General features: G+C 37.4%; 1 long non-coding RNA gene across 2 annotated transcripts in view; it reads left to right on the top strand.

Moving 5' to 3' along the window:
* Positions 1-10708, top strand: part of LOC121033799 (uncharacterized) — a 132261-nt gene that overhangs the window by 55199 nt on the left and 66354 nt on the right. For both annotated transcript variants that reach the window (XR_005792123.1, XR_005792122.1), the window contains one exon: positions 10192-10289. This is a non-coding gene — a long non-coding RNA (uncharacterized LOC121033799). The remainder of the gene's footprint in view (positions 1-10191; positions 10290-10708) is intronic.

A 10708-nucleotide genomic window follows, 5' to 3' on the forward strand; every position in this document is an offset into this window, starting at 1 on the left:
GAATACACTGGGAACATAGAGACTGAAATAGCATTCAATGGGCATTTATGACAACACCTTTTTTTCACAACAAAGTTGTCTTTTATCCTACCAATTATCGGGCTAATTCAAGAGTACTTTTCTTTGGGGGCACTTGGGTGGCTCAGTCAGTTAAGTGTCAGACTCTTAGTTTCGGTTCAGGTCATGATCTCACTGTTCGTGAGTTTCAACCCTACCTAGCGCTCTGTGCTAGCAACATGGAGTCTACTTGGGATTCTCTCTCTCTCCCTCTCTCTGCCCCACGTCCACTTATGCTGTCTCTGTTTCTCTCAAAAATAAATAAAAATAAGCTCAAAAGAAGAGAGTACTTTTCTTTGAAAGGCTTTTGAGGGTATTGCAGCATTTTTTAAACAATATTATTCAAAGGTCCAAAGGGAAAGTGTTCTGCTCTACTGCCTGGCTCCAATATCGGGTGGATATTATTTTGAAAAACTGTTTTTCACCTCTGTATCTTCCTTTACTGTTTATTTCCCTTACTTTTATGCTACTACCACATTCACATAGAACACTTCTGACACTTCCGGTCACCAAATGTGTGTGGGTTTTCCGACAACAACAAGCAAGTCTCAGACATCAGCTGGATATCCAACAATTAAACTCAGTTCTGACATTATGTACCCAGAAATAGAGTCAGATCCCACAGGGAAGGGCTCAGTCCCCACAAGACTGCCCCCACCTTCAGACATCAGCGGCAAGGCCAGGTCATCACCTATGCTTCTGGACAACCAGCTACAGAGCAGAGGTTCCAATGAGCCTTCCTTGGGTTCAATGTATTTGCTAGAGCAGCTCACAGAGCACAGGAAAACACTTACTGTGGAGTTGGGGTACTTCATCCTCTTGGTATGGATGTGTTCACCCATGTGGAAGCTCTCCAAACCCCTTACTTTTGGGATTTTATGGAGGTTTCATCACTTAGGCATGATTGATCATTAACTCTATTTCAGCCTTCTCAATAGAAGGGGTAGGGCTGAAAATACCAACCTCCTAATCATGGGTTGGTCTTTTTGGTGACCAGCCCCTATCCAAGAGCCATCCAGAGCTCACCAAGACTTGCAAGACAGAAGAAAAGACACTCCCGTCATCTATAAAATTAGAAAGGCTTCAGGAGCTCTGTGTCAAGAACCAGGGTCAAAGACCAAATATTAGAACAAAAAGATCCATCTAATTCTCTTATCACTTAGGAAATTACAAGGCTTCTGGAACTCTGTGCCAGAAACCAGGACAGAGACTAATATGTATATTTTCCATTAGCTCACACCAAGGGAAAGATTTATTAAGAAAAATTGTCTTGTGATGTTGAAAAATATAATAATGCAATGTAAAAGCATTCCAAATAATAAAGACTTCTTTCCCTTCAATAGTAGGCAGTTTTATCATAATCTGCTTGTTTGACATAAACTAGTCATAGTCTAGGTCAATCTTTGGTTTCACTCCTCATGCTCCTTGGTAAACTAGACAGTGATGGTTCTTTGTTTATTTAATAGTGAAAATTCGTGTCTCTACCTCAGGAAGGAGGGGAGGGCCTAGGTATTGATTATCACATACATCTATGTAATCAGCTGTAGGGAGAAGGTTAAGGGGAACTGTGCCTTAAGCCCCAGTCATGGCACATCTGTAAACCTTCTCTACAAGTGAATGATACAGGGATGGTGGGACTTCCAGGAGTCTTATTGGTCTCTCTACCTTATGACTTTTATAAAATTATGGACCTAGGAGAGGCTGGGGCTTGAGGTTTACCAGATTAGTGCTCACTGAATTTACCAGATTATTCATAGAAATAACAAAGGGAATGGATTAATTATCAGGCATTAAATTTTGACAGAAACCATATTTTTCTGTTTCTCCCTATATGCATAATGTTAATATGTTTCTTTCGGTGTATCCTTACGGAGACAGGGTATACTAGCAAAACAGAGATGAAATTCTCTCTAAACCACAGTTTTAGTGATACAATTTCTAAAGAAACACCAACTGACACTAAGTAAGGGCAGAACCATTTTTGCAAATGGTGATTGAGTCTTCAACACAACATATTTAATGAACTAGATTTCTTAGAGAGGTAAACCAGATACCATGCTTTAAACTGGTTAAGAGTAAAGTAATTCCCCGACAAGTATAGTCTTTCTTTTGCTTAGTCTTGATAAGCACAACAACACACCATCTTACATACAAACAGGAGAGTTTTGAGACTTTGAAATTAGCAATAAAGAATATAAATAACATAAAACTGAGTTTTTGATTCATCTGGTTTTCAGTCAGGAGAAAGGAGACATAAGGCATTCCATATTGAGGTGGAAGTGTTTTCCAGGGGGTTTATTCTTTAATATAAGCTATTTTGACCTATATTTTTGGATGTGGGAGAAGTGGAGTATATAACAACTGCAGTCTTTGTAATCTTCTTTTCTTTCTAATGGAAAGGCCCAGACTGCATCCAATAAAAGCTTTCTTTCTAGCCAGAATTTGGTCAGATTTTGGTGAACAGGATTTTCCCAAAGTGGGACTAGTAGCACTCAAATTACAGTAATTTATTAGAATTTGATCCTATAAGACACATAAAATGATTTTCCAGAGCGACATTTATTTCCATCATCTCTTTCTTTGCCAACTATGAATCATTTAAGTTTTCAAAGCATAAATAGTATTCTCTCAAGAAATAATTGGATGACCACATAGATGGGCCCTGTATTTTTGGAACCATTATGACATGGTTCTGGAAGAAATCAATTTTCTGGAGCCTTTTTCTGGGTAACTGTACTGGTGTTCACTGAAAGAACAAACATCTTATTTACATAATAGAGAAACGCATTCACTCTGTAAATGGAACTAGTAGAAATGTAGATGGTAAAATTATCTTCTACTTTTCAGTGACATTTAACATTGCAAACTTTCTTTTTGTTCAAATAAAAACTTTTAACTCTGAATTAGGGGAATTGCAAGCTGTTTAAACTACTTATTTTTCCAGATCCAAGGATAAATAAATAAGTAACATACATCAGATTTAAGATTTTGTGGAACTTTCAGTGATCTCATTAAAAAGTCCAGGTTCTGTTTGTTTTCTTGTTTGTTCGTTTGCTTGTTGATGGGCATTTGACTTGTTCTCACTTTCTTGGCTATTATAAATAATGTTGCTATGAGACTTGGATTGTGGGTAATGGTTGTATAACTCTGTACATTAAAAGTCACTGGATTTTAGACTTAAAATGGGTGAATTTAATAATAAGTAATACCTCAATAAAGCTGAGTTTGTTTAAGGCTAGTTTTAAATATAGCTAGATTATATAGCTCTAGTTGATTATTTGTAAGATGGCAAGAAGGCCTTCTTGCACCAGTATATCTTTTTTTTTTTTTTTTTTTTTTTACAAAGGGAGAGAAACAGAGAGACAGAGAATGAGCAGGGCAGAGAGGCAGAGGAAGAGAGAGACAGAATCTGAAAAAGTCTCCATGCTCAGCAGGTAGCCTGGCATGGGGCTTGATCCCACAACCTTGGGATCATGACTTGAACCAAAAGCAAGAGTTGGACACTCAACCAACTGAGCCACCCAGGCTCTCCACCCCAGTTATATCTTGCTCTCAAGATCTGACATTTCACCATTAGAAACTTACTTTTTGGGTTATGAACTTGATTATCCTTAAATGCTATTGTTGGAGATAACTCATGAAAGTTAATCAGTTTGTTGTGGGAAACATGAAATCAATGATTTGTGAATTAATTAAAAATATCCAAATGGTTATGGTTCAAGGGCTAACTTTGGAGGGTGTCAATCAGAACAGAACATGAAAGGGATGTAATAAAGGTCCAGAGAAGGAGTGTCTCTGGAAGAGAAGATGTAGATTGGGTACTCCAGAGGAGGTCTTGGGGAAGCAGAAAGATCCTAGAAACCCTGAGGAAGACGCACTAAGCTTGTGAAGAAAACAGAAAAAATGGTGGTGAGAGGTTGCTCTTCTTCCAGAACTTTGCCCTGCTATATAATTTAACTTAAAAGTTTTTCTTGGGTATTACAATCACAGTGCTTACTTATTGAGTATTTACAAAAGAAAAATGGAGTCTCACAGCAAAACAGTGAGCTCTGCTGGTCTGCTGGTGATGGTCAGATTCACAGAGCCTAAAAGACGCAAACTGATTAGAGAATATTGTGGAAGAAAGTTAGTTCTTGTATAATCTTAAACAAAAGGGTACAGAAAGTCTCAATGGAAAAGGATACCTTCGTACATTTTTAAGTTTTATGCTGCATGTTTGAATTCTTAAGGGATTCTGTTGATTAGAAATAGGACAAATATTTCAGTAGTGTAATTCTATTGACTGTTTGTTGAATTATATCCCAAACAATAGTGTTTCTGATGACATCTGTCAAGGATGCAGATTGTGGGTTTTTTTCCAAGGCCAAAATTTCTGTTCAGGCCAATTTTTCCCTGGTGAAGTTGCCCTCTCATGGCCACCTGTCTTGTAATAGAGTATTTTCCCACAGCACAAAGAAAGTCATCTCTAAATGCTTAGCTACAAGCCAAACCACTGGATAACTCTTTCTAGTTTTCTAAACTTACCATATCTGGGTTTTGATTAACAATTCTAAAATAAACACGAGAGATTGTAGCAAAGAATTACTTTTATACAAGTCTTTCTGTTATTATTTTGTTGGAATAAATGAGGATGGGGCCAGTACATGAGTTATTCATGCAATGCAGGGAAGAAATGTCACTTTACTTCCTAGACCCCTGCCGAGTTCTACAGATTTCACCAAAATATTTTGTAGATTTCTATTTTTTTAACTTAAAAATATGGAAGACCTGAATGAAATGGATAGGTCTCCTTCAAGAGTCAAAAAAAAATTCAATTTCATTGCTCAGCATGTGACATTTTTTTCTCTGTGTTTCAAATTATGTTGTGAAAGTAGATCTCCATGTCTTTTTAATACAAAACTTAGTTCTGTACATTGAAAAAAATCATACAATAGAAGAGATCAGGCTTATATGATTATGCTTTCATATTTAAAATATAAATTTTTCTAAGGTTCTATTTGTGACACATTTTACATTTATTTTATAAGGAAGGCAACATTTAAGATAATATTTATCCCTTGACTAAGAAGAATAAGAAATATATGCAAATACAGAGAAATTATACGGTAGCCTTTTGGCCTCATGTACCTAAATACCTTTTTGCAAAGAATTATTTCAAGACAATTCCAAAGGCATGTGACTTACTGAAATATTTATCCAAGGCCTGATAAAAACCCTATTGGAAAACAGCAGCACATCAGCAAGAAAGCCTCCCAAAACATTTTCTTTACAGATTTCTGGTGATGCATTGATTACTGCACTGTATGTATGAACTAAGTGAAGAAGTTCTTGCGTTTGATGATAGATAATATCTGGTAAATATGTCTAAGTCAATTTGTGGGGTCTGGAACACTTAACTAATCAGTGGCTGTGTTTATACACATTTAGAATGTGCTTTCAAGTTCATGTTACCATAATCTACTAACAGAAAGGCTGTTACAAAAAAATACAATTCCTGTAGTTATAATTTTTAAATGGAAGTGACTTTCAATAGTTGCTATAGGCTAAGGTAGTTCCGGTGGCACTTCAAGAAAGTGAAAGGCAAATGCAGTAGGTTTTATATGAATAGTAGCACCCGTAGCTAACATTATTGAGCCTTTATTATGTGGTAGGACTGTTGTAAATATTTCTTATATGTTTTCACAGTCAATACTAACAAGGACTTCTAGATAGATACAACTTTATCAGAGTACCTTTTTTTTTTCTTTTTTTTTTAGATGGGGCAGTTAAGCAAGAATGTTACTTGAGAAAACACAGTGTGACAAACATTGGTATCGTTTGCCCAAAACATATTTCTGCCACCAGGACTGCTAGTGCAGTGATGTTCCCAGATGCATATAATGGATCATTATTGGTCTAAACCCAGGGAGAGGAAACTTTCTATAAAGGACCAGACAGTAAATATTTTAGACTTTGTGGGCCAGGAGATTTATTTTGCAAGTCCTCAACTTTGTTGTTGTAGTGTGAAAACACCTATAGATAAAAAAGGATGTGTGTTGCTGCGTTTTATTTGCAAAAACAGACGGAAGGCAGCATTTGGCCCATGGGAATGGGATGTGGTTTGCTGACTCCTGGTCTAAACCAATCATGACCATCTTGTTTTCAGTTTTTCAGCTTCTGGTGGTATGATTTTGTGACAAAGTTCAAATAAATGAAACCTAAGTAGATATCTGCTGGGAGGGTATTGGAACCTATACAACTGGCAATGCCTTTCTCCTTTTCTTCTTTTCCTGCCTTTAATGCTTTGCTGGAGCAAAAGCTGCCATTTTGTGAAAATGAGGCAACGATTTTATATGCTAAGAATGGAGAAACAGGACAGAGATCTAGAATTTCCTCAGGGCAAAGTAGAGCAGTTGGACCATTGCCTGCAGCTGCCTGTCTCTGGATTTACTGTTATCTGAGAAAAAGAAACTATTATTTGTCTAAAACACTTCAGGTTTTTTGTTTTATTTTTAAATTTTTGAAAATTTATTTTCATTTTTATTTATTTTTATTATTTTACTTTAATTCCAGGATAGTTAACATACAGTGTAATACTAGTTTCAGGTGTACAATATAGTGATTCAACACTGCCACAAAATAGCCAGTGCTCATGACAACAAGTGCCTTCCTAATCCCCATCATCTGTTTACCAATTCCCCCTACATACCTTCCCTAAAGTAACCATCCGTTTGTTCTCTATAGTTAACCGTCTGTTTCTTAGTTTCTCTCTCTCTTTCTTTCTTTGCTCGTTTGTTGTTTCTTAAATGCCACATACGAGTGAAATCACATGGTATCTGTCTTTCTCTGACTGACTTATTTCACTTAACAAAATACTCTCTAGCTCCATCGATGTCAGTGAAAATGGCAAGATTTCATTCTTTTTTTGTGGCTGGATAATATTCCATTGTATATATATGCCTCCTCTTTTTTATCCATTAATCTATTGATGGACACTTGGGCTACTTCCATAGTTTGACTATAATAAATAATGCTGCTAGGAACATAGGGTGCATGTAATCTTTTGAATTAGTGTTTTTGTATTTTTTGGGTAAATATCCAGTAGTGCAATTACTGAATCATAAGGTAGTTCTAGTTTGAACTTTTTTAGAAAACTACATACTATTTTCTATGCTGGCTGCACTTGTGTGCGTTCCCACCAGCAGTGCAAAAGTGTTCCTTTTTCTCCACATCCTCACCAACACTTGTTACTTGTTTTTTTTGTTTTTTGTTTTCATTTCAGCTAATGTGTGACAGGTGTGAGGTGATATCTCATTGTAGTGTTGATTTGCATATCCCTAATGATGAGTGATGATGAGCATCCTTTCATGTATTTGTTTGTTGGCCATCTGGATGTCTTCTTTTTTTACTTTTTAAAAATTTTTTTTTCAACCTTTATTTATTTTTGGGACAGAGAGAGACAGAGCATGAACGGGGGAGGGTCAGAGAGAGAGGGAGACACAGAATCGGAAACAGGCTCCAGGCTCTGAGCCATCAGCCCAGAGCCTGACGCGGGGCTCCAACTCACAGACCGCGAGATCGTGACCTGGCTGAAGTCGGACGCTTAACCGACTGCGCCACCCAGGCGCCCCTGGATGTCTTCTTTAGAGAAGTGTCTGTTCATGTCTTCTGTCCATCTTTAAACTGATCTATTTGTTTTTTGGGTGTTGAACACTTTGGTTTTGTTGTTGTTCATTGCAGAAGGGAATTCTGATATATTTCTCTAGAGATTTAAATGTAAATGCATAATCCTAGAGGGTTAAATTATTCAAATGTAACTTTCAAAGTACAGTGACATTTTTGTGTTTTAAAATATGGTCATTTATCATCTGAACACATATGAACCTACGATATCTAATTTTAGAAACCATAAATTTATCCTTTAGTACAAATAACTTTTTACAGACCTCAACATTTCTGAAAGTCATTTAGGTATCCTTTTCTCATCCTTTGTCTCACTGGTGGTTCTGAAACTTTGGGGAGTATGCAAAATACTGAGAACTTCTTGACCATTTAGATCTCTGAGTCCCATTGCAAAAGTTTCTGATACAGCAGGACTGCACATTAGTCTCCATTTTAAATAATTGCTCCTGATGAGTATGAAACAAGTGGCTTTCAGGAGTACTGCTCTAGGGTCTAGACTGATTGGATGAGGTAACCATGGTCAAGATGGTGATAATTTTTATAAATAAGTATATTGACCAAAATTACGATTCTGAGACCTCTCATTTCCCACCAACATTCAAACATCTAATTTACAGTAACAGCTTTTAAATGGAATTTCTGTTTTGTTGACAGGTAATCGTATCCAGACAGAGGCTTGATTAGTTTTTGCTTTTGGCTGAATAATGTGAGGAATAGCCAGTAGATTTAGTCCGGAGTCATGATGGTTAAATTGCAAGCACATGGATGTATTTTTCTGACTTTGGTCAGGGAGGCTGCCTGGATGGTACCCAGTACATTGTGCATAGTAGGTGTGCAACAAATAGGTTGAACAGATTACAGCTTTTTATAGTAGAATTGGCTGAGATCTAGGTTTCACCAATATGTGGTTCTAAATTTTTATGGTCATGAGCAGTAAATCATTCATCATGAGCAGTGTCTTCCAAGGTCCAGGAATATACTATGGTGCTTCAGACCATACACACTGGTTCAAATGTTGGTCTAGGTTCAAATGTTGGCTCTACCTCTGAATGATCTGAGTAAACAATTTAACTCTGCACCTCAGTTTTCTCATCTGTAAAATAAAAATGCTTCTCATTTCCCCAATCCATAGGGTTGCTGTGAGGTTTAAATGAATTAATAGATGTAAAGCCGTTAGAATAATGCATAATATATCCTTGGTAATGTTAGAGAATATTACATTTATATAAACACCGATATTGCGTGCAGGCAGCTTGTAAGCCAAACTGGTAAAAGCCATGTTTGTCAAAAGTCTGAGTTTGAATGCCTTAGATGGGAAGTGTATTATCCAGGTAGCCAAAGTCCCTACCAGTGTCTTTTAGTTGTCTCTGTATCTTACACACGTATGTTAACTGCCTGGCCGCTGAGCATTGAGGATTGTGACCTTTGCTCACAACCCATTGTTATAATGTAAGGGAGTTAATGAGAACCAAGAGTAAGTGAAAATATCCAAGATTCAGAAGACAAGTAGCCCAGAAATGTGGTATTGTAATGGCAAATTTTAGTGGCAAGTCTTTAGTAGAGTGTTGCTACATAGATTAATTAGCTAAGTCCTATCTGAATTTAAGAAGAGAAAGCATAGAGCACCAGTGATAACTGTGGTTCAATTTTCTGGAATCTATTATAATACATTTCAGCTTCAGTATAAATTTTCAGCACCTCTCCCTGCACATAGTTATTAGTTCAGTTAAGCTGTGCAATTTGCTGTTTTTGCAACTGGCATCTTTCCTCAAGAGCATTCTTCCTACAGAGCCCCATGCTGCCTTCCCCAAAGACCCTATCATAGGAACACTTCCTTGTCCCCTAAAATCTGCAGCCTGGATCTGTAGATTTTAGATGTTCATTACTGCTTCCCACTATGAGACCACACAGTAAAGTGGAAAGGACACGGGTTTTCAAGACAAAGAGAACAAAGTTAGAATTAAATCTAATGTTTGTTGGGTAACCTGTGAGTCAGTTTCCTTACCTATAATGGACATGATATCACCCCCTTTCAGAGTTATAGTAATCATTGGAGACAATCTGTGGGCCTAGAAAAAGGCTCTTCTCCCCAGTGACTCTAGTGTTGCTGCTGCTTCTCTGTCACAAGTTAAGTTGATGATCAGGGTACTTACTGCAAAGGCACAGCTCAGCCATTGGTTTCACGAAATGAGATGCAGGGGCCCTTTAACAATTAATTAGTCCAACGCTTGCTTTATTTCTATGCCACAGTGTCAGTTCAAGGTAGGAGACTAACAGACTGTATAACAATCTGTAGTCCTCAAAAAAAACAATTCAAAGAACTGCATTAAACAAATGCCTTTAAAGAGGCTTTCTGATTGGTTCTCCTGTGATCTCCCTCCAAGCAGATTTTCTGGCAGGGCAGGAAGTCTGGCCTGAACCACAAATGGCTTTTAACACATTCCTGTTTTATTCCCTCTTTTTCTGTATCAGGTAACCCCCAAATGAAGCTATTAGTAGGCAATGAGGAAGTGAGAAGATTAAGTTCCCACTGCTGCTGGTTTGGCCCTTAACTGCTTGCTGACTCATGGGTAAGTGCTGTACTTCACATCTTGTCTCAGCTGTGTGTATATATCGTAAATAACGATGATTGACATGTGTTAAGTGTGCAATAGTTGTCATCAATAATTACGTCATTCTTCATACCATCATGAGTGCTAACATTATACATTTCTTTCTTCCTTATATCTACCACAGTGTTTTGAGTGTAGCGGGGTCTTACCATATTTGTTAATTAACTAAGCAAAAAAAAATTCTTTTTAAAAATAAACTGTACCCCCAATGTGGGGCTCAAACTTATGACCCTGAGATCAAGAGTTGCACGCTCTACCGACTGAGCCAGCCAGGCTCTCCTAAGTGAAAATCTTGTAAGGAGTTGGGAATAAACGCTCTACCGACTGAGCCAGCCAGGCTCTCCTAAGTGAAAATCTTGTAAGGAGTTGGGAATAAA

Source organism: Herpailurus yagouaroundi, unplaced genomic scaffold (genome assembly GCF_014898765.1).
Source record: "Herpailurus yagouaroundi ecotype Mexico unplaced genomic scaffold, PumYag 159, whole genome shotgun sequence".
NCBI lineage: Eukaryota > Metazoa > Chordata > Mammalia > Carnivora > Felidae > Herpailurus > Herpailurus yagouaroundi.